Genomic DNA, 23,144 nt, shown 5'->3' with positions numbered 1-23,144 from the left:
AAGGGAGGAGGAACATTCCACCATGCAAGGAAGCCTAGTCAAGCTCAGGGAGTCAACAACTCAAAGGCTTCAGGAAGTCCCTGAAACTGACCAGATTCACTAGGTCCCTCCTTCCCCAAGCACATTTAATCTGTAAGGACTGCTGAGAGTCAGTCTTAGACATAATAAACTTCCCAGAAGACTCTCAGACCAGCTAAGCCACCTGGAAGAAGTGGAGACCAGCCAAACTGCCTGGAAAAGGCAAAGACAGGTAAGGTTGCCTGACAGGTAAGGACGATCTTCAACCTGCTGGGCTGCCTGCAGGCTGTGCAGTGAGCTCCAGGTTCACAGCTTTTGTGAGCTATCACCCATCCTTGGATGGGCTTTGGTGATGGTCTTCAAGTCACTTCTGCTTCTATAAGTAGCCCCTCACCCATACTCCTGTAAATAAACCCAATGAAACTCATTGGTTCTCCCATATAGACATTGGTGGCATCTGTACTTTGATCTGTCATGGATTCCCTGTCTGGAGTGGGTAGACATTTATTCACATCTCCCCAGGAGTAGTATGACACAACACTTCCTCAAACACCTGTCAATAGGTCTCCCCTGACTCCCTTCCTATCTGTCTCCCAGCCTCTCCACCCCAAGTTCTCTCTCTTCCAAGTTCACCATTCTCTACCATATTATATAATGTGATCTCTGGGCTCTCTCAGTAGCCTGATCAGTACTTTGTGTACACATGCTCTCTTCCATTTACCAGCACGATATTTGAAATGATTGGATACAATGAGCCCTCTCCTCAAAGGAGTCTTTCTCCTTTCAGCATTTATGATCTGGATTCGATGTCTTGCCATTACTTGGTGTGATGCAATGTTTCGGGTATGAATGTATGCAAGAAACATGAAACCACCAAGTAGCCAGGACCAAACCCTTCAGGTCCTACAAGGATGAACGTCTATGTCGTTGTGGAGCAGACCAGCAGCAGACCACCAAACAGTGACCACGGCATTTATTTTGTGTTGGCTTGGCTTTGGAACTGTTTCTCAGCTGGTCATTGCTGGTGGTCACATACAATCCACTTCTCCCCCCCCACCCCCCACCCCCCGTTCATAGTCCAATCAAGAAATGGTTCCTTGTTGAGTGTGGAGTGTAAGCAGACAGTTCAAAATGGCAGAGGTTTTGATTTTCACTCAGCCCACAGGCACCCACTTACCAAGCTTTTTCGCTTTCCCAATTTGCTTCAAATACCAAATGGCCATTGACTGGCACACCGTGAGCTCTCTGACCACTTCTGCAGCTGTAAGAGGACTGGCTCTGCTGGCCGCTCTCAATTGGTCATGGTCAGCTTCTGATGCTGCCACAGTGCTCTGCATCTTCAGGGACTCCTCTCCTCTATGAAGCATCTTCACCCAGCACGCACTGCGCCTTCCTTAGCGTTCCTGGGTCAGACGAGTTGCCGATGTCGCTAGCTGTCTCTGCTGCTTTTTTGATGCATTTACAACTCAAATAAGAAAGTCAATTGAGGGCTGGAGAGATGGCTCAGTGGTTAAGAGCACTGACTGCTCTTCCAGTGGTCCAGAGTTCAAATCCCAGCAACACCTGGTGGCTCACCATGGTGCCATCTGTAATGGGCATCTGATGCCACTTTCTGGTGTGCCTGAAGACAGCAACAGAATACCCACATACATGAAGCAAATAAATCTTTGAAAGAAAGGAAGAAAAAAAGAAAGAAAGAAAGAAAGAAAGAAAGAAAGAAAGAGAGAGAGAAAGAAAGAGAGGAAGTCAGTTGAACCTGCTTTTTTGTCTACCATTATGTCCATAGTAAGAAAGATATATAAACAAGTTATAAGTTGCTAGAAAAAAAAAACAAGAAATATACAGTAAAATGCTATATAATGTTACTATTTTGATGTTGTTGTTGTTGTTTTGGGTTTTCATTTTTTGGCTTTCTGGTTTGTTTGTTTTGGTTTCTCCATACAAGGTTTCTCTGTGTAGCCCTGGTTGTCCTAGAACTCACTTTGTAGTCCAGGCAGAGATCCACCTGCCTCTCTGCCTCCCGAGTGCTGGGATTAAAGGCATGCATCACCACACCTGGCTAATCAAGCTCTATTCTATCAGCTGCTATCTCTTCCAGCAAGTGTGTGCACATAGCGTTTCACTGTGAGGGTGCCCTAGAGACCACCGTCACCCCAATCTGTCACTAATGCGAATGACAACAGCGAACATTATCTATGCTTGCACTGTGTTTGTCTAATGATGCTAAGACGGGGCTCGACTTTGCAGGTAACACAGTGCAGTGAGTTCATGGGTTCACGACCCACACACCAGGCACCTTTGGCCCCACTCCGGTAGCACGCTGACACCTTAATGTGGGGGTCAGCTGTTTGAGTTGTTCTTTACTATGGTCTTCAGTTCTTCAGGACAAAACCTTTGCTCTGCTGAAACTCACATCCTCTTCTGTAATGGCTGCTGCCTAGCAAGGCAGTTTTGCTCATCCCCTTTTTTCCCCCCTGCTATGTCTGCGGTACATTCTGTGTATTATTTCTTCTGTTCTGTTTTTGCCATTTTCCCAGTCATGATGAGCCCCATTGAATTCTTTCTTCTTTGTCAAAGTAAACAGCCGAGAAAGGAAATTAGACTTCACAAATAGAACTACATCATTCACTGCTCCTTCCCAGAAGAAAGACAGCCATAGAATAAGAGACCACCCAGCGGGTTGTTGTTTTTGTTTTCTTTTTTTAAATAAAGTCTCTGTGGTTGCCACCCACCTCCGCCCCCTATATTAATACTTGCAAAGCATTACACTGAAGAATCTTTTGCAGAACCCGTCATCCAATAAGGTGCCAGGTCAGAACTAGGAAAGATACCATTCTTGTGGAGTGACAGTCACCGAAGCTTAGGGGTGGGGTAATCAGCTGTGTGACCTCAGGGGGCTGACATATCACACTTCATCTGTACAGCTGAGTCATTGCTTCCTCTGAGAATTTCATGGGAAGCCAGATATCTTTTTTTTTTTTTTTTTTTTTTTTTTGGTTTTTCGAGACAGGGTTTCTCTGTATAGCCCTGGCTGTCCTGGACTTCACTTTGTAGACCAGGCTGGCCTCGAACTCAGAAATCCGCCTGCCTCTGCCTCCCAAGTGCTGGGATTAAAGGCGTGCGCCACCACGCCTGGCTCCAGATATCTTTTAAAAGAAGCATATTCTTAGGTCCCTAGCTTCTTGAAGACGATTTATTAAAACACCAGAAGAATCCATCACGTGTATCTGTGTGTGTTGTGAGACTCAAGCCTATTTTGATGTGGTTCTATATTCATTACTGCTTAGCTGTTTGAGGTTTTCTCTCTCATAGGTAGCGACATATAGCCAGTGGACATCCACTGGGCGTCTGTATTATAATAGAAAACTATTCAATGCGGGACCATATCCATTTAGAGCTCTTTCAAATACAGTTAAATTTGGGTCAGCATGATGGCTTGGCAGGGAAAGGCACTTGCCTGCAGGCCTGATGAGCTGAGTTTTGAGCCCAGAACCCCCATCAAGGTGGAAGGAGGAAGAAACTACACAGAGTGTCCTCTGACCTCTGTACATGCACCATAGCACACGTGCATGGGCACACAGAGACAAATTAAACCACCAAAGAGCCAAAGTGAACCACCATTAAAAAAAAAGAAAGAAGAAAGAAAGAAAATCTCATTAGGAAATAAAACATTTTAAAGCTGGTATGAAAATTAATGTCAAGTCAGAGCAAGAGACGCAGGCCTGTAGTTCCAGCTACTAGGCCTGTAGTTCCAGCTACTTGGAGGCTGAGGCAGGGGGATTGAGAGTTCAAGGGCAGCCTGGTTAACTTTGCAAGACTTTGTCTCAGAGTCAAAGGGAAATAAGTGGGTAGGGTAGAGTGGCTTAGTGATGGGGTAGAAGCCTATGTACAATGCTCTGGGTTCAACCCTGATAGTGAAAAACAACTAATATTGAATGCAAAGCAATACCTGGTTGCTCATATGTGTAAGGTCTTACAGATGGCTGGGTCTCCTATGCAAGTAACTTCTCCAGAACAAAGATGTTGATCCTGTTTCCCCTGGAGGACGGGTTAGGATAAGTCTACTCTCAGTCTACTCAGACTAAGGTCAGTTCCTCTGGAGGTATTCTGTCATGGGGAAAGAGTGTCAAGCCAGGCATGGTGGTGCACACCTGGCATCCTATACACGGGAGGAAGAGACAGGGAAATCCTGAGTTTGAGCCCATCCCAGCTACCGTGTGATGAAGAAACGAAGAAAGAAAGAAGAGAGAAAGAAAGGAGGAAGAAGGGGAGAATGGAGGAAGGAGGGAGGGAGGAGAGTGGGAAGAGGGAGGGAGAAGGGGAGAGGGAGGAGAGGGGAAGGAAGAGAGGGAAGAGGTTGGAAGGAAGGGGAGAAAGGGAGAGTGGGGGGAGGGAGGAGGGGGAGAAGGAGAGGGAGGATGGGAAGAGGAGAGGGAGGAAGGAGGGCAGAAATGGAGAGAGGAGGGAGAGGAGGGAGGGAAGAGGAAGGGAGGAGGGAGAGGCAAGGAGAAAGGGCATTTTAATTTTCAAGTCCATCTTGAACAGAGGCATGCTGCCTTCCCTCATGTACCAACAGCAATGTCATCAGCAGGCAGTCCCTAAGGAGCAGAGTGTTTGTCTCCCTCACATCTGCCATTATGTTTGTGGGCATCTTCCTTGACACCTGCTGTCTTGCAGGTCACCCTGGCTAGGCTGCGGCTCCAGCTGTTTGTTCGGAGGCTCTGAAGACATCCTTTAGATGTCAGTAGATGCTGAGAGAGGCAGACTGCCCCCAGCTGTGTGGCAGGGTCTTCTCCCTCCACAGCTGTGGGCCTCCCACACTGTAATGAAATACCTGAGGTAATTAACTTAGACAAGGCTCATTTTCCATCACAGTTTGGAGTGGTTTTGTGGTTCAAGTGCAAGATTGAGTAGCCCCATCACTTTGGGCCTGAGGCCAGAGAGTCAGACCAGTCACTGCCAGATACTTGGAGGAGCAAGACCCTCACCTCACACCTGGGAAAGGAGAGAAGGGGTCAGGGTCCCCCTAGTCCCATTCAAGCACCATCTCCTTCCAACAGTGATATCGCCTGGGCCCTTGTGGGAGACAGTCATGATCCACAGTGATAACAAAGGCCAAATAAAAAACAAAAGAAAATTTTATTTCACGGGGTCTTTTCGGAAGGGTGAGAATCATTCAGTCTTAGAGCGTTTGCCCAGAGCCAGAGAGACAGCACACAAGTAAAAACACTCGCTGTGCAATCCAGACACCCAGGTGAATTTTATCATGAATGTGTGGGTATAGACACGAGAGGTGAATGTATACAGAGTCCTGGACCATCTGGGCTCTTGGGCATCTACGACGAGTCTTGGGCCACAGCCCCAACGGGAAGGGGCCACTGCTGCATTTCTTTCTTAACTAATATTTTTTGCACAGTAGAGTTTTAGAAGAAAAGCCCTAGAAATGCATCTCAACCCCCAAAATCAAAGAATCTTACCCCATGGAGATAATCCCTGGCCGTATGCTTATCGGGTTGTACGCCTCTGCCTGTAGGCACACGCTTTCCTACGAGATGGAAGCATGGCGAAGAGCTAGCCAACCGCTTCTGTATATGGTGTGTATGGACTCTTTGTTGGGCCATAAGTTGACTCTACGGTCTTGTTCCCTCATTCCCTTATATATAAAACTGAATCTATCTAACCAATGTGTTACCAAAATGTTAGCTCCTTAATGCATTTTCAGGGTTTGCAATTAATTTACAATTAATATCCGTACTCATAGGATGTTTCTACTTGTGTCTCAAAAAGTGCAGCCTTCCCTCGTTTGCCTCCCTTCTCCTCTATAGACTTAGAAGTGTGTTCTATTGGGCTGTTCCCTTCTTTAGAGGCTTCAGGTGATTTTTTTAAGTTTCTCCCGGATAAAGAGCTCTTGACTGATGCTTGACTTTGCCTTGCCTGTCCTTTCCGGTACAGTTTCTTACTGTATCTTTTTAAAAAAGATTTATTTATTTATTTATTTTTATGTATATGAGTACACTGTAGCTGCACTGATGGTTGCTGGGAATGAAAGTTGCTCTCTCCAGTCGGCCCAACTCGGTCTGGCTTAAAGATTTATTTATTATTATATCTAAGCTGTCTTCAGATGCGCCAGAAGAGGGCGTCAGATCTCACTACGGATGGTTGTGAGCCACGATGTGGTTGCTGGGATTTGAACTCAGGCCCTTTGGAAGAGCAGTCAGTGTTCTTAACCACTGAGCCATCTCTCTAGTCCACTCTTACTGTATTTTTTTGTTTGTTTGTTTGTTTGTTTGTTTGAGACAGGGTTTCTCTGTGTATCTCTGGCTGTCCTGGAACTCACTTTGTAGACCAGGCTGGCCTCGAACTCAGAAATCCACCTGCCTCTGCCTCCCAAGTGCTGGGATTAAAGGCATGCGCCACCACACCTGGCTTACTGTATCTGTAGGAGGATCTGCGTCTCATCTTTCCCACCTGAAGGTGTGGGACGCTGACAGAAGTGAGTTTTATGACATCCTTTATATGGGGAGGAGAGGAGAGATGGGTGGTGGGGTCAATGGCAGACATTTGCTTAGCATGGCCAAAGACATGGCCTGGATCTCAGCATTGCAATCATTAAGTCAGTGAATGAATAATGGAAAATAGAGCATGCGTACTCCATTTCTATCCCACCCTTTCTATTTAGTGCCATTTTAGTAACATTCTCCTGTGTTACTTTACCACCACGTTCCTGTTCCAACCCCTATACCTGGTGTGCACCAAGCAGCCTGTGTAGCTATATCAGGAAATAAAATTCTGTTGAAGAACACTGACCTAATTCATCGAATCAGTCAAAATCACTGGATTTCTCCGGCCCCTGTTGAAATGTGGATATTCAGGTTCCCTCTCTGTTGCTATGGTAAAACACACTAACCAAAAGCAACAGAGTGGAGGGAATGGCTTATTTGCCGTCCTCTTCCAGGTCATAGCCATCACTGAGAGAATCAGGGCAGGAACTCAAGCAGGAACCTGAAGTAGAATCTGTGGGAAAATGTTGCCTGCTGGCTCACTCGCAGGCTTATACTCAGCCATCGTTCTTATACAGACCAAAGCTACCTGCCCAGGGAATGGTGCCGCCCACAGTGGGCTGTACTCTCTGAGAGCAATTAACAGTCAAGACAGCCCTCCACAGACAGCCTACAGGTTAATTCAGTGTGGGCAATCTGTCCATTGAGAGTCCCTTCTCAGATGACTCAGTTATGTTGACAAGTCATGCTAACTAAGATAGTAAAGGTGGTAGAGATTGTACTAGCCCATGGATCACTCTACAGCCAGGAGCTTTTCAGAGAGTGCTGTAATGCCTCTCTATGTTCTCTGTTCAGATTACTCCTCTTTTCCAGGTTCAGCCAGCCCCGTACTGAAAGGTCCCTACTCAGAAAAAGGTGCTGACAGTCTGGCTTTCCCTGATGCCCTAATGAGATCTGGATGCCGGTCATACCTGGCAACAAGAGTTGGTTTGCACAGGCTTTTGATGACTTGGACTTTGCCTTAATAGCTTCTGCACAAGATAAGCATGCCCTTTCTCCATACTTTCCTCCTCTGTAGTACTAATGAAAGGATAATAGCTCTCTGCACCCACTTGGTATGAACATTAAAGATAATAAACACAAGGTTCTTAGTTTGCGTCTATGACAAAATTAGACTCATTATAATGCACCATCATTACTCACCAGGCAGACTCTTGTGGTTGGTGGATGGAGAGATTCATCCTGGAGCTATTACTGAGATCTTGCAAGGCACCCTTGTTAGCCTTTCAGCAGCATGACAAGATGGCTGAGTTGAACAACTTCCAAGGAGGAAAGGCTTCTCTGTCTCATAGTTTCCGGGCAGTTGGTTCTGTCATTTGGTGGCTGGTGATGAAACGGAATATCATTGCAGGAAATATTTGGTGGGATGAAGCTGCTGATATCATGGGGTTTGGAAAGGAGACAGAATGAGAGAGAGAGAGAGAGAAAGAGAGAGAGAGAGAGAGAGACAGACAGACAGACATAAAGGAAAAGATATAGAAGAACCGAAGATCCCAATACCACTTTCAAGAGCATGACCAGCCAAGACCAGAGATGTCCTCAGGAAGAACCATAGACCATCATGATGCTAGAAATGATGCTAATATGTCCTGCTCAGCAAATACTCACACCATCACACTCCTTACCCATGCCCTTGGAAGGCATTGCCAGTGGATTGTGGAACTCCTCCACCCCAGACAGTCATTAGTAATGGATCAGAGCATTGTGTAGCAGTTTCCTTCAAACAGAAACACTGCTTCCAAGAGGTAGGGGAGGCTCATTAGACTCAGAGGCAAACAAAAGCCACAATTCTAGGAAATCTCCAACTTCTAACATGACATGGAGAAGCAGCATACAGCTATACTTACCCCATGGAGAGTTCTCAGACCTATCCATCTGCCTGCAAGCTGTGCAGGGACAGAGCTTTGGGAGTCATCTCCCGTGGTGGGTGAGCTTTCAGTGAGCTTTCAGTGATAAAGCTAGTCCTGTAGGGAACCCCTTACCCATGCCGTTCTTAGTGATCTCGGATTAAAACGCGTTAGTTCATCAAACTAGACTTTGGTGGAGTCATTACTTTGATCTCTTATGGGTTCCCTTTCTGAGGTGTGTGTGTGTGTGTGTGTGTGTGTGTGTGTGTGTGTGTGTGTGTGTGATCTCACCCAAGAGAATCCTCTTACACAACACAGAGTTACTGTTAAAGATGAGACAGAGGAAGGCATGTAAGCATTCCACCAGGGAAGATGTGGGAGAATGTCTCAAACTCTGATATGATTAAGAAGTATGTAGGTCAGTGGGCCAGGCCACCACACAGAAGAACTGGTAAGGATGAGCGAGCTCAGAGTCCGGGAATCTCAGAGACTTGAGATCGGCAGGAGTTGAGTTGCTCCTACCAATTCTGTACCTGCTCTGGAACACGTAACCATGACACCCCACTGAAAGGACCGTGGGCAGTCAGTCATGTAAGGAAACACCTGGAGTCCTTCCCAATGCAAATAGAGCATCACTAACATCTCAGATTCAACCAATGAAGTCCCATCTATTGTCCCTGTCTACCTGGAAGAAAGCACACAGATTATTTCACCAAGGACCGTCTGAGAGTAGCTGTTTTTTCTGATATGTAATACTCGGGGAAGAGTTCTCTCTTCCAAAGCATTCACCGCTGGATCTTGGACCCACCTGGCTAGCCAGGTTCACAATGCTGTGGCCGCTGCCACTGCCACCACCTGTGTCATTAGTGCTGGTGCTGACACGGTAGCTAACAAGAGACCTGGGACCTTGGCTACCTGCCCCCACCCCACCCCTCTTCGGTGCAGGCTGCCCAGACCTCCTGGCTTCTCTTCTAAGAGCAGTAAACACTCTAGGCATTCTGAAGTTCCAGAGTCCCCATGGAATCTATTTGTCTGGACTCTGCTTTGCCCTCTGGTCGGACAACAGACTACAGAGACAAATGTCATAGAACGGTTACAATGTCTTCATCATCAGAGTCTTAGGGTGTCTTGGTTAGTTTTTGGTTGGTTGGTTGGCTTGTTTACTTGACACATGCTAGAGTCAAATGAAAAGAGGAACATCAGCCAGGTGTGGTGGCCCACACCTTTAATCCCAGCACTTGGAAGGCAGAGGCAGGTGGATTTCTGAGTTTGAGGCCAGCCTGGTCTACAAAGTGAGAAACTCTGTCTCGAAAAACTAAACTAAACAAGAAAGAAAGGAAGGGAGGGAGGGAGGGAGAGAGAGAGAGAGAGAGAGAGAGAGAGAGAGAGAGAGAGAGAAGAAAGAGGAACATCAATTGAGAACATGTTTCCATTATAAGGTAGAAAATTTAAGTTTGACCCCCTAGACCAAGTTGGAGCTAAGAAAGAAAAATAGTTGGTCCCTGAAGCAGCCTGTTCTGAGAACTGGCTGACCATAGAACAGGTAATTATACAAGCCGGTTCAGTGACCTCATTCCAGGACCTGGCTGACCACAAAAGTTAGATTAAAATCTTGAGAAGCAGGGAATTTCCCCTTGTGACTTTTAGTTCCACCTTGTATTTTTCACCGGTATTTTCAGTATTCTCCAATAACGCTCTCCCTACCCCCTTGGGTTATGGTTTTTCCTTTAAATACCCCCTTTCCCAGATACTTGGGGTCTACGGTCCTCTCCCCCTGCATGGTGTACAACTGTGGGCCCCAGAGCACACCTGGAATAAAAAGTCCTCTTGGCGGTTTGCATCAAGGCCGTTTCTTGTGAGTGATTTGGGATGTCGCCTCTCCTGAGTCAGAACATGGGGGAGTGCTCACTTTGTGGGTCTTTCACCATCAGAATGGTTGAAGAACATTTTCTTGATCACCAGTTAGCATAAGGAGGCCCAGCTTACTGTGGGTGGTGCCACCCTGGGCAGGCAGGCCAGAATTGTATTGAAAAGCAAACTGAACAAGCCATGAGGAACGGGAGGAACACACTGTTAAAGAGCATTCCTCCATGGCTTCTGCTCCATTCCTGCATCTATGTCCCTGACTTGAGTTCCTGCCTCTACTCCTCTTAGTAATGGAGTATGTTCGGGACACGTGAGCTGAAATAAATTCTCTCCTCCCCAAGTTGCTTTTAGTCATAGTATTCTATCATAGCCCCAAGACAGCTAGACATATTTAAAACATAATCTTAAAGACCATATCTAATTATTCTTATAATTGGATTTGGTTTGGTTTGGTTTTGGTTTTGGTTTTTTTCAAGACAGGGTTTCTCTGTGTAGCCCTGGCTGTCCTGGAACTCACTCTGTAGTCCAGGCTGGCCTCTAAATCATAAATACGCTTGCCTGTGCCTTCCAAGTGCTGGGACTAAAGGCATGCACCACCACTGCTGGGCATATTTGGAATTTTAAAAGATAAGTGGAAATTATTCTTGGTTGCTATATCAATATGTAAATGATGTTTTCAATTTTGCCTCTTGGTTCTGTTCTGTTGCTGTGAAGAGACACCATGGCCAAGGTAACTCTTATAAAAGAAAACATTTGATTAGAGATTTGTTTATAATTTCAGACGGTCAGTCCTGTCTGGCACAATAGTGGCCTGAGAGAAGCTCCACCTGCTACTGTAAACCTAGAGTGTGAATGGACCGGTCATAGGTCCCAGGGGACCATATTACTGTTGTTACACTGCTAAGTGGGAATGTGGCCCAACTGCTTCCTAAGTATTTGTGTTTGTATCCATAAATCAGTGCTGTTCTCAGCTGTGATCTAAGTGGCTTTTTCTGCAGCGGGAGTGGGTAGCAGTCTGTGCAGAGACTCCTGCAGCTGGCCCAAGCACTGGTCCATCTGACTGTCTGCATTAACCTCCCACCTCCACACCAAGAACTGACCCAGGGACTGTCATGGGAGATGGGGAGGAAGACTAAAAAACAGAGGATAGAGAGGGATGGTGTGAAATGCCATCTTCTGGGAGTGGAGGTGACATGACTGTGACATTCCTTTCTTCAGCTATGGTTGTCTGCATGTGATTGAGCTAGTCTTCTAGAACAAACAGGAGAGGGTCCATGAGGTTCCCCCCACCCAAACTGAGAAGCTATTAGCAGTTGGTGGCTGCTGAACAGGGGCAGTCATTTTTCTTTAGGGATGTGTGATCACTGGTAGGTTGTCCACGCTCTGGTGGGGGATGGGCCCATGTGCATTCAGACAATACTAAATGAACTCAGTGGGCACACACACACACACACACACAAACACACATCAGAGGGCATGAGGTGTGGGGGTGTGGGGAATACATGCTGGGCATCTGGAGAGAGTAGAAGGGTGGATATGAGCAGGATACATTGTATACATTGTAGAATTGTCAAAGAACGAATAAAAATATTCTAAAAAAGAAAGAAAGAAACTGTGGGTGAGGGTGGGGCTCACCTTTACTACCAGCACTCGGAAGGCCGAGGCAGGAGAATCTCTGAGTTCAGCCAGATATACAGAGCAAGTTCCAGGGCAGCCAGAGTTACACAGAGAAATCCTGTCTTGGAAAACCAAATGGAAGAGGAAGTAGCTGCATTAGCAAACGTTAGCAAATTTCAGCCGGCGTGTGTTTGATGGACTGTCCCATGCTCTGAGATGGGCACTCCTGCCCTCCCTAACTCTTCAGACACTCCCTCTTCTGGTCCTCCTCCCATCTGGTGATGTCCCTCTCTGATCCTGTCACAGGCTTCTTCATCCACTTATAATCCTCGAAGTTACCCTCCTTGATTCCATCCCAGTCTACCTTCCCTCTTATCCTCCCACAATACCCTCATCTTGGACAAATTCATTCACCCCAAAGTCTGGCTTCTGGTGCATGTGCCTCAGGGTCCCACAGCTCAGCCTTGGCCAGGCTCACTTCAGAATTCAGCTTGAAGAAGAGCTGGGGCCTCCAGGAAGGGACACTCTCCCTGTGGCGTCTGCCAAGCGCTCAAGGGGAAACCTACCTGTCCTGTTCTCCACTATGTCTCTGATAGTGCTTAACACAAGCCAGATGCTGAAACAATTCCCTCCAAGGAAGAGAGAGAAAAGGAAAGAAGGGGAAGAGGAAAAGAGGGATTGGGGTGGGGGATGGGGACAGAAGCTGACTTAAGCCTCTGCTGTTTACCAAACCCTTGTCTTTGGGCAAACAACTCAGCCTTCCAGACCCCAATAGCCTCAGAGTTCCCATTTACAGATCTAGGCTTTCTGGGGGTTCTGAAGTCTGAGCCAGATGATAGAGAAAAGGTTACCTCAAGGTCTGGCCAGAAACTATGGTCCCCATGCCGCTGTCATTATCACTGACAGGGACCATGGGGCCCTTGAGGAGTAAGGGACAGAGCAGCTGAGGTCATTCACTTTCCACGGGTAGACCTGTATCCTCCCCGCCTCCCAGAAGCCCTGGCACCCTGGGGGCTCCCAAGAAAGGCTGTGACTCTCCCCGTTAGGGCTACCACCCAGTTGCTGGGAGATGGCTGAAAACCTCTTCATCAGATCAGCAGTTTCTGACATACACAAAGAAGGAGCCAGCAGACCCATTAACACACTCAGTGCGTTCTGAACCGCCAGGAACTCGGCCTGAATCACTACCCTTGTCAACAGTGCCTCTTGGCAGTGTCTGAAGATTCTGTCCTCAGCTTCGGACCGGGTTTCTTAACTGGGAGGGGGGGAGGGGGGCGGCAGGAAGCAGGAAGGAGCCTCACTGCTGACCGAGTGCCCACTGTGCTAAGAACATTCAGTTACACAGATGGAGGGACAGCAAGGACAGCTGATGGTAGCGCGTGGGACCGGAGCTCAGCCTTTAGGAGGAGACTAAGCATTTTAGCTTTAGAACTAGCTCTAGGCACCGGAGCACTGAGTGGGTGGAGGGGCGTGGCAGGTGTCTTGGCTAGGCGGCGGTAAGAAAGCATCAAGCGTCGTAGAAGAAACAGCTCACATGATAGAATTTCCCCCTCCTGTTTCTGGAGGCTGAGATGCCACTGATCAGATCATAAAGCAAATTTAGAATCTGGGGAGGGCCTGCTTCCTGGCTCATGGATGGCGCCTGTTATCTGGGTTCTCACAGGACTGAAAGAGTGCTCAGGGGTGGGGGTGGGGAGGAATATGGTGATGCGTGCCTATACTCTCAGGGCTTGGAAGCTGAAGCAGGGGGATGGTAATGCTGAGGCTAGTTTGGGCCACATAAACAAAACCCTGGGTTAAAATTTGAATCTAGGGCTGACGAGATGGCTCAATGGGTAAGAGCACTGACTGCTCTTCCGAAGGTCCTGAGTTCAAATCCCAGCAACCACATGGTGGCTCACAACCATCCGTAATGAGATCTGACGCCCTCTACTGGTGTGTCCGAAGACAGCTACAGTGTACTTACATATAATAAATAGATAAATCTTTTTTTTTTAAATTTGAATCTATAACGCCCCACACAGGCTTATGACTTGAATGCTTGCTCCTATAGGGGGAAGGGAGACCTAGATGGAATAAGAAGGTTCCTTGAGGCAGGCTCCAGGTATGTGTATATTACCTCTGGTCACTTCCTGTCTCCCTGTCTTCTGGCCCACCATGACATGAGCCAAGTTCTTTGCCCTATCTTGCCCACCAGGATGGGCAGTGACCCTGAAACCTGTGAGCCTGTGAGCCAAAATTATATCTCGTTTTTTTTTTTTTTTTTTTTTTAGGCCACTGTGATTAAAAAGTAACTGCTATTAGCGGGGTGGAGAAAGAGGGGGAGGGAGGGAAGGAGAGGGAACGCGAGAGGGAGGGAGATTGCTCTCTGATGTTCTGTTATAAGCTCAAAAATCCCTTTGTGAAGGCACACACTATGGTTCATCCAGTCTTAGCCCAGTCCTAAAGCCCCCTGTCCTAATAGCACCCCACCATGGAAGAAGGGTTTGATACATGAATTTAGGCTATGGAAGATATGATGTCATATCTTGGTTGTCAACTTTACTGCAAACTGCTGGGCACTTCTACAGGGGCCTTTCTTAATCAGATTATTAAAAACATAAAGCCACGCCCTGAATGTGTGCAGCCCAGATAAAAAGATATGGATGGAAAGAAGAAATTTTGCTTTTTGCCTGCTTTTTTTGTTTGTTTTTTGTCTTGCTGGCAAGTTCATGTATCTCTTTGCTACAGCTTTCCTTTGGCAGTTTTAGAACCAACTTCTCCAATCTTCCAGAATAGACTGAGGACCGGCAGCCTCTCCAGGAGCCCCCCCAGGGTCAGACTGGGACTGTTGAGACCTTCAGCCTCCTGGACCAACTGACCCCTGCATTCTCAGCCTCTTCACTGTGATAGAGACATTGTTGGGCCATCAAACTGCATCCTGTAAACTAAGCTAATGAGTCCCACCTTAGTGTATGTGTGGTGTGTGATGTGATGTGTAGTGTATGTATGTGTATGTGGTATGGTGTGTATGTGTATGTGTGGTTGGTAGGTGTGGTATGGTGTGTGTATGTTTGTGGTGTGTGATGTGTGGTGTGTACTGTGTGTGTGTGTGTGTGTGTGTGTGGTGTGGAGTAATGTGGTGTGTGATATGTGGTGTGGCAGGTAGTGCATGTGTATGTGGTGTATGTATGGTGTGATGTGTGTATGTAGTGTGTGTACAGTGTGTATGTGTGTGTGTGGTGTGTGTGTTCTACCAGGTCTGTGCCTTCAGAAGATTCTAACATGGGATCATAGGCAAGGCATTTACAAGCATTTATTCCACATGGCAGGAAGCAGCCTTCCTGACCTAAATGCATGTTTTTGACCACAAAGGCTTCCTGGTGAGCGCCAGTTACTGCAGAGTAGAGAGGGCCAGGCCTGGAGCAGGACCCTATGAAGTTTGTATTCTGATGGCTGAATGACCTCTGTATGACCTCAGAAGAGTTTAACTTCCTGTGTTTTCATCTTCTCTGTAAAACGGGAGTGGAAATCACCATTTGCCTCACGAACATGTGTGATGCTAACCGTGGTGCCTAGGACAGTGCCTGACACAAACACTATCTCAGTACTGGCATCACCGAAGAAGCTGATGCAGCTACACTAAAGGCGGCCAGTGAAGAGACTGGAGAGATGGCTGTGTGGTTAAGAGCACTGACTGAGTCTCCAGAGGACCCAGCCTCAGTTCCCAGCACCCATATGGCAGCCCATTACCACCTATAACTCCAGTTCTAAGGGATCCAACATCCTTTTCTGGGCTCTTTGGGCACCATGCATCTAGAGAGTGAACTTCGATGTATTCAGGTAAAACACTCATATACACAAAACAAAACAACAACAACAACAAAAAACCCGTAACAAACCAGCCAACAGCACCAAGATTGTTAAAGATTTATTTATGTATATGAATGCTTTATTTGCCTATATAGCTGCATGCCAGAAGAGGGCATCAGAACTCCTTAATACATGGTTGTGAGCCACCATGTGGTTGCTGGGAATCAAACTCAGAACCTCTGGAATTAGCAGTGCTCTGAACCACTGAGCATCTCTCCAGTGCCAGGCACCAAGCTCTTAATGTTTGCACAAGCTAGAATGGTGGAGTAAAGACAGCTGGAATGTCGATGGGAAAAAAGTCTTGTTCTATTACTGCTGCCTCCTAGCTATGTGACCCTGACCATAGCTCCTTCTGAGTCTGAGATTCAGCCTAAAAATGAAATCCCTTCAGCTGGGTGTGGCAGCCCAGACTTTCATCCCATCACCCAGCAGATGGCAGATCTCTCTGAGTTCTAGGCCAGCCTGGTCTACACATTGAGTTCCAGGCCATCCAGAATTACCCAGTAAGACCCTGTCTCAACACCCAAACCAACAACCACCAAAAGAAAATAAGACAACAATAACTGCCTACCTCTCAAAATTCCTGAGATGGTTGGGCTGATGATGGAACCATAAGAAATAGGTGTCAGCTTGGTTGGGTTTGGTTTTCTGAGACAGGGTCTCAGTGTATAGCCTGAGCTGGCATCAAATTGGCAATCCTACTGTCTCAGCCTCCCAAGTGTGCACCGCGACAGCTGCCCGTGAGACATGAATGAACACTCTAGAATACAAAGGGGAGTTGCTGATGTGAGTCTTCTTCTGCATGGAGGGTAGCTTAGGCCAAGATGAGTCAATGGCTGTGGAACTTTTAAGTCTCGTTCCTTATATCATCTTATGTCCCCAGAAGCATGCCTGCGTAAAGAGGAGCATTCATTCGGCAGTGAGGGGAGGAGCCATCTAAGACAGCAATAGAGACCTTGGGAGTCGGTGGGTGGAGCTAGTGAGCACATCACAAGCCTGTGGTCTTCTGTGGAACAAAGGTGCACATCACACACACACACACACACACACACACACACACACACAGAGGAAAATGGCTAAAGACGTGCAGCTGTTGCTTAATGGCAGAATCCTACGGATGCTCTGTTAGGATGATGGTCCGGAATAACCTTTGGGGATGGATATCTGTTCCTAAGGAAGAGGAACCTTGTATGCAGGCTCTCCATAGTAACCCTGAACGAGGGATTAGTCTTCTAAACACCAGGAACTCACTGCTTTGACGCTGGAGGCTGGAAGACAATGATGAAAGTGTCACAGAGCTGGTTCCTTCTGAGGCCTCTCTCCTTGACTCCGTTGATGGCTGTCTTCTTATAGGTTGTGGCGACACACACCTGTAATCCCTGGACTTGGGAGGCTGAGACAAGAAAATCTCAGGTTTTAGAACAACCTGCTCTACACAGCGAGACACTAGCTTAAAGAGAAGGGGTGGAGATAAGAGAAAACACTTTTTCTTTATTGACTTTGTTCTTGTTTTATTGTTTTTGAGACAGAATGCCTCTGTCTAGACCTGGCTATCCTGGAACTTGCTTTGTAGATCAGGCTGGTCTTGAACTTAGAAATCTGATTGCCTCTGCCCTCCGAGTGCTGGGATTAGAGGTGTATGACACCACCCCTGGACACTTTCATTTTCTGTAAGGATGCTAGTCATACCAGGTTATGATCTCTGCTGTAAACTTGTTTTAATTTAATTACCTTGTTAAAGACCCAGACTCCAAATTCAGTCACATTCTGAGGCAGTATGGATTAAGACTGACTGCACTTTAGAACTCTGGGGTCTACACTCAGCTCATAACAAAGATGTGTCATTTTTAGGAGACCAAACCCACCTGCAGCTATAGATACCCAATAGTGTCATTCAAGGCTGCAGACATGGTAGCTAGTCACAATAAAGGCCCTAGAAGGTTTTCTCTGCCCCAATCCAGCACCCTGCTCTGGAGAGTAGGGACTCTGTCCATACAAGGCCATGTCTTCCTGACTTGAGACTCTTGACTTCACCATCAGACTTCAGAACACCCTCAGAAACAAACGTACACAACCTTGACACTCACTGCTTCCATTTAAAGCACTGTTTCTGGACACCAGACTTCTAGTTCTGGAACAAACTCTACATCAGAAAGACCCTGTCCTGGTCCGCATGTGACAAGAGTCGTAGTCGAGTGGCCCTGCGGAGTATCACTTGGCCTCCAGCTTCCCAGCACAGAGAGACCAGGAACAAGAAAACAACTTTCTTCTTCTTTCTTCTTCTTCTTCTTCTTCTTCTTCTTCTTCTTCTTCTTCTTCTTCTTCTTCTTCTTCTTCTTCTTCTTCTTCTTCTTCTTCTTCTTCTTCTCCTTCTCCTCCTTCTCCTCCTTCTCCTCCTTCTCCTCCTTCTCCTCCTTCTCCTCCTTCTCCTCCTTCTCCTCCTTCTCCTTCTCCTTCTCCTTCTCCTCCTCCTCCTTCTTCTTCTTCTTCTTCGATTTATTTATTTTTTATTTATATGAGTATGCTCCAGCTGTCTTCAGACACACCAGAAGAGGGCATCGGACCCCATTACAGATGGTTGTGAGCCACCATATGATTGCTGGGAATTGAACACAGGACCTCTGGAAGAGCAATCAGTGCTCTTAACCGCTGAGCCATCTCCCCAGCCCCAAGAAAACTTCCAGTTAATGATTTAGTCCAACCTCTGACAGCCATCGGCCCTCACCTGGGAACCGGGTGAACCCTATGGCCACTGATGCTCTAGTATTTTGCTCTCATGAGGTTTTGCAAGAATGATAGGGGTGGTGAGTGCTTTGCTCTTCCCTTCATTTATTCTCTCACATAGCATGCACATCTTTCTCAAGTGCCTGCCATGTGCCGGAGCTCAGGGGAGAGGCCAGGATCAAAGGATGCTGTGCGGAGGAGGGGGCCTTTAGATGACCCTTGCAGATAGGGTAAGGTTTTGATGGGCAAAGGAGTTCCAGCTGGAAGGACATGAACAAAGGCCAGGGAACCGGAAGACAGGCTACATTTAGGGTATACAGGGACCTGCAGTCTCACAGAATCAAGAAAGGATTGTATCTGACTAGAGGGGGCTGCCATCTCCATTAGGTTAGGATATTCAGCAGGGGAGGGAGAGCTCCCATTGCCTCTGCTTGAGGTAAAAAAGACAGAATGGAAGAATTAAATGGGGGTGGAGGTGGGGAAGAGATCTTCTTCCTTCGGGGGAGTCGGGGATGAGGAAAGGATGCAAAGAGAGAGGGAGAGAGAGAAAGCCTAGATGATTACGGCTGCTTTGCTGAACAAGCGCATTGTGGGTAAAGTCACTGGAGCTCTTGATTCAGCCGGTGAAGTGGGCGGTTGGATTTGCATGTCAGTGTGGGAAAAGTGACTTGGCTGAGGCCTATTTCTGAGCCTCTAAATCAGTCACCCGATGAATGATTTTGTTTGTATGCCATTTGCAAGATAAGTGCTTAGGCAAATACTTCCGTTTCAAGGAGGGGAGAGGAGGGGAGCCAACAGAGGCTGACACTGTGCCTTGTAATGGCCTGTTGGATTGATGTTAGCACCTATAGTAAGATCTCTGAATCACAACCAAAGATGAACATCCGTTGCCTTCCCAAGAACAAGGAGAGGGTCTGTGGCAGCCATCCCCATGTCTGGAGGCCAGCCTGTCCATTAACTGACAAGTTGATAAGTAAATATGTTACTGCCAGACATAGAATATTATTCAGCACTAAAATAAGCCATTAAAAGACATAGGGAAGCCAGGTGGTGCCTTTATTCTCAGCACTTGGGAGGCAGAGGCAGAGGCAGACAGACTCTATGAGTTTAAGGCCAACCTGGTCTAGAAAGTAGGATAGTCAGAAATCCTGTCTACACAGAGAAACCCTGTCTTGAAAAACAATGGAAGGAAGGAAGGAAGGAAGGAAGGAAGGAAGGAAGGAAGGAAGGAAGGAAGGAAGGAAGGAAGGGGGAGGGAGGGAGAGAGAGGTAGGAAGGGAGGGGGAGGGAGGGAGAGAGAGAGGCAGGGAGGGAGGGAGGAAGAGAAAGGAAGGAAAAAGACACAGAGGCTAGGCATGTTGTCACACACCTACAATTCTAACACTTGAGAGACTAAGGCAAGATAATCCACTCAAGGCCAGCAGGGCTTTAGGGTGAGACTGTAACCCTAAAAAGAAAATAATCAAAGACACAGAAGACTCTTAAGCACATAGTGTTTAAGGAAAGAAGCCAATATAAAAAGGTTACATGTTACATGACTCTAACTACATGTCGTTCCAGAAAAGGCTAACTTATGGACGCATAAATAGTGTCAAAAATAAAGGGGGCATGGCAAATAGGTGGAGCTGAGCATTTCAGGACAGCGAGATTGTTCTGCAGTGGAACTATAACGGTGGGCGAGGTCAGTACCTATCAGGCAAAAGCAAAAGACGGACTCCTGCTGTTAGGTTGGGCTTCCGGTGGTTGAGGTGTGTGGGTGGAAGTTTGTCAAGCCTCCCTCGTGCACAAACAACATGGAAGGTGATGGGGGGGCGGAGCCTGACTTGTGGGCAGGGCAGGGAATATATGGGTAGTCTCTATACCTGCCGCTCCAATTCCCAGAAGTTTAACCCTGACTTACAAAATGACATCTAAAACATAAAGGCGATTGGAAAGAGACCCCAGGCTGAGGAACACAGAAAGCGTGTAGAAACCGAGCAGGCAAGGGCACGGATTCTCCCCAGAGTCCCCCACACTGAAGTCCTGCTCAGCCTTTTTTTCCTTCCTTCGCCGTACAGGGTGGAGCCCTGGGTCCAGCTGGCAAGTATCGTGAGCCCTTGGCTGACATCCTAATCTAAGGCCAAGGAGACCACAGCACTGTTTCCTATGTGATCCACTTACAAACTGTCCCTCCTGTACCTTCTGAGCTCTGTCTGATCGGCTCTTGTCCTGTTCAGAGGACACAGGCAATGTCCCCAGCTCTTCATCATCTGCTTGCACACTGGATCATGTAGCTGCAGCCAGGCTCCCTCCTGGCTCATTGGAGCCAGCCTCCTTGACTCTGCTGGGCATCAGTCCTTTGCAAAGGGCTGCAAGCTTGTCTCCCCTGGGCCTTTGCCATAGTCATAGGCTCATTAACCAGTCATCACTAAGTATCCACAACCATCTTTGCTATTTTATTTTATGTATTTATTTATTTATTTATTTATTTATTTATTTTTGGGTTTTTTTGAGACAGGGTTTCTCTGTATAGCCCTGGTTGTTCTGAAACTCACTCTGTAGACCAGGCTGGCCTCGAACTCAGTAATTCGCCTGCCTCTGCCTCCCAAATGCTGGGATTAAAGGCATGCGTCACCACGCAGTGTCTAAACTCCATCTGCAATGAGTCTGAGCCAGGACAGTGTCAGGGAGACACGGGAAGTGCTTCTTCAGAGCAGCTGGATGAAGCACCCTGTCTCAGCCTCCCAAGAGAGTGGATTCCCGCCTTAGCTCTCCTACTTGCCTCAGTCCATGACTCAATTGCCTTTCAAGAAACTCTTCACTAAATTGTCCGGTTGTCTGCGCAATATTTAGTGATTGGATAGGAGAGTGGAGCAGCTTCTAGAACATGCATAAGGACCCATATGACAAGACAATTAGTATAGACATTCCACAGTTGAGTGACTTCAACCAGAAAGGCCCAGATGTCAGTGTCAACTGTGCCACTTACCGAGAGACCAGGGGACAGTTAATTAATGCCTCCGAGTCTTTTTTCTTCATCCATCAGGCAACGAGGATGCCAGCAAGGGCTTGAGTGTGGGGAAGCCAGATGAACACTGTGTCTGACAGCTCAGCTGTTCGTCAGTATGACTAGGCTCCTGGGCACTCCGATGTGTGGTGTGACGTCATATTGCAGGACGGTTTTAGAGCAGATGACATTAACATTGTGAAGGTGGAATGGAGCTGATTGTCCCTTCTGATGTGGAGGGATTTCTCTAATCTAATGAAGACCCACATAAAAAGAGGAAACGCAGGAGAGACTTAGTTCTGATTCGATGGCCTTTGGGCTGTATCGCCTCAGCTTTCCTGGGCTCCAGCTTGCTGAACACAGAGTCCTGTGCCTCTACACTTGCATGAGCCTCTTGCTGTTCTAACCCCCTGCCCCATCTGTCTACACATAAGTGGATACCTGATGCTGGTCTAGAGATTCCTGAAAGTGGAGATTCCTCCTGTCCTGCTTTCCCGGAGAACCCTGGTTAGTGCGCTGTAATGCATGACATAATAGCTCCCGCTTAGTAACCATGGGAGCTGAGCGTGTTCATTATCTTTATCACTGCATATAAATGTGGCCAGCCTCTCCTTAGCTCCATGTCTCCAGATGCTTACTGGCTTTCTTTTAAAGCTCTGAGCCCACATAGAGCACACACACACACACACACACACACACACACGCACGCATGCACGCACGCACGCACATGCACACTTGCATTGCATGCAGACCCATATGTCTATATAGCTACACAAACAAATGCACACACAGAAACCCACACATACACATACTCACATGCACTCACATGTAGACCATACATATATACATATATACATGCACATATGTACATACTCACACAGAGAGTCTACAGTCACACACAGAGACCTACACATACACACATGAGCATGAACACATGCACACAGGCAGACCCACATGGGTACACATACATACAGACTCACACATACACATGTATGTACATGTACAAACATACATATGCACACATGTACATATGCATATAGGAACTCACACATATACTTGCACATATACAAACAGATCCACACATACTCAAGGCACACACTCAGAGAAACCCATGGATGTGCACGTAACATATGCATGCATATATACACACATGCACATATACATACACATGTTCAAGCCATTGAGTCAGTTCTAGATCCATTGGTGTCTCTAGCTGCCAAATATGCATTGTGACTTTCTGCCTCTGGCCTTTCTCCTCTTGGTGGCAAGCCTCTAGTCCTCAGAGCCCCTGGGACTCTGAGGTTACATTCAGTCATGATCCTCCACCCCCAAGTCTGCTCTGCTGTGTTGGGGGGGGGGAGGAGGGGTAGAAGAAGGCCTGAGACACTGGGGGCAGCTTCCTAGGGCACTGGTCAAAGGGAGGCTGACAAGAGAGTGTGGCCCCTGGAAAGGTATCAGGAGCAGGTATCTTCCATGCTCACCCGTCATCTCTCATCTCCCACCGGACCCCAGGTGGCTCTCCAAGAAGTGCTGAGGGCTTAGCTGGTCACGGGTGATGCTGAAGAAGTCCAGATGCAACCCATGGACACTCACTCAGCCTCAGCCTCTCGACAGCCCACCAGGCGGTTCCCCATGGTACTCACCAAGGCTGCTGTGTCCCTTCACAAGTAGCTC

At 47.3% G+C, this 23,144-nt stretch overlaps 1 long non-coding RNA gene across 2 annotated transcripts; it reads right to left on the bottom strand.

The window, feature by feature from the left end:
• Positions 1-1,088: 1,088 nt before the first annotated feature.
• Positions 1,089-23,144, bottom strand: Gm38748. Of its 2 annotated transcripts, XR_868706.1 has the most exons (4): positions 23,114-23,144; positions 21,453-21,722; positions 7,722-7,901; positions 1,089-1,683 (listed from the first exon to the last, which is right to left on the bottom strand). It is a non-coding gene; the product is annotated as a predicted gene, 38748 (long non-coding RNA). The 2 variants fall into 2 exon arrangements; XR_868705.1 differs by lacking the exon at positions 23,114-23,144 and having other exon boundaries at positions 21,453-21,977.

Source organism: Mus musculus, chromosome 5 (genome assembly GCF_000001635.26).
Source record: "Mus musculus strain C57BL/6J chromosome 5, GRCm38.p6 C57BL/6J".
Taxonomy (NCBI): domain Eukaryota; kingdom Metazoa; phylum Chordata; class Mammalia; order Rodentia; family Muridae; genus Mus; species Mus musculus.
Note: the sequence above shows the minus strand (reverse complement) of the source record. Positions and strands in the feature narration are given on the sequence as shown.